Genomic DNA, 1,365 nt, shown 5'->3' with positions numbered 1-1,365 from the left:
CTGTCTTTTCGTTGGCTTTCCTTCTCCTCCTCCTTCTTCCTTCTCCTTCCCCTTATTATCATCATCATCATCATCATCATCATCAAAATTATTCTTTTACAAATCTATAAATTATATTTGTTGTATGCCCAGTATTAATATATTATTTACTGCGTACTTAGTATTCTCTCTATCTACTGGTCCCTTATGATTTTTTTGTTTCTCCCCAATGCGTTTCCAACATTTCTCTTTGATTTTTGCTAAAATGTATCAAATGTTTTCGTGTTAATCATGCAACAGATACAATTCTTGCTGCTCCACAATTACTCGGTGAAAATCCCTTAAGACAAGATGTTAGTGTTCTTTCCCGCCATGAAACTGCTATTTCCTCCCTTATTCTTACCTTTTAAAGGTTATAATTATTCACAGAATTAATTATGTTTTCAAGCACATATAATACCTACGATTTCTATGTTTGTTGACATTTTTAGTATCCTTGGCACAGAACATTTGACATGATGAATTATTTACACATTTGAGAGCATGCGCCTCAAAAATGTGTTCTGAGACTAATATCAGAAATCCCATATATTAGATGGTTTGTTAGTTTGATTGAACCGAAATTTTCATCTAAAACAAAAGCATCGATTTGTCCAAGTCGATGCACTATAGTCACATTAATATGCTGCATTAAAGTAGACATATCGATGCACATGTTACAGACGAAAGTTTAAACTATGAAAAACATTTAATATACGTATTTTTGGGGGAAAATGTTATATGATGTTTGTTTTTGGAAAATTCGAGATTCTCTCGTATTTCTTTGTTTTCATTACGAATCTGATATCGCTAGGCATTTGTTTTTCTTCTTTTAACTGAATTGTTCCAGATCTCCTCTTGTGTTGCCGTTATAGAAAACTTCAGTAGATTCCCTCAATTTTTGTTGTTTCTCTGTATTTTTTTCATATTCCAGATCGCAAGACTTGGGGGGGGGGGGGGGCTACTAGTGAATTTAGCCATTTCGTACACCATTTCGTGGTCCTTTCCATTTCCATTTCGTCGTCTTCTTCGCACAGTTAATATTGTTTTGTTTCTGTGTTTCTCATTAACTGTGAATATCTCACGATATCATTATTCCATCTTCAAACGCCTTTTAGAGAATTTAATTTATAATTTGTTTGTGTTTGAATCTTGTGTAAAGGCTGTTTGATGGCTTTGTTTGTCGTACTGCATTTGTAACTTTTTCGCAAAGACTATATATAGCCTTTGCTTTTGGGGACCAGCGCCACGTTGCATTTTATATCAGTTCCCCCTAAATGTGGCTTCGATTTTAATTTCTGTTTAGTCTTGATTTACCTTTAATTTTATCATTTAGGTTTCCTTTCC

Source organism: Penaeus vannamei, chromosome 22 (genome assembly GCF_042767895.1).
Source record: "Penaeus vannamei isolate JL-2024 chromosome 22, ASM4276789v1, whole genome shotgun sequence".
NCBI lineage: Eukaryota > Metazoa > Arthropoda > Malacostraca > Decapoda > Penaeidae > Penaeus > Penaeus vannamei.
This window is presented reverse-complemented; position numbering follows the sequence as displayed.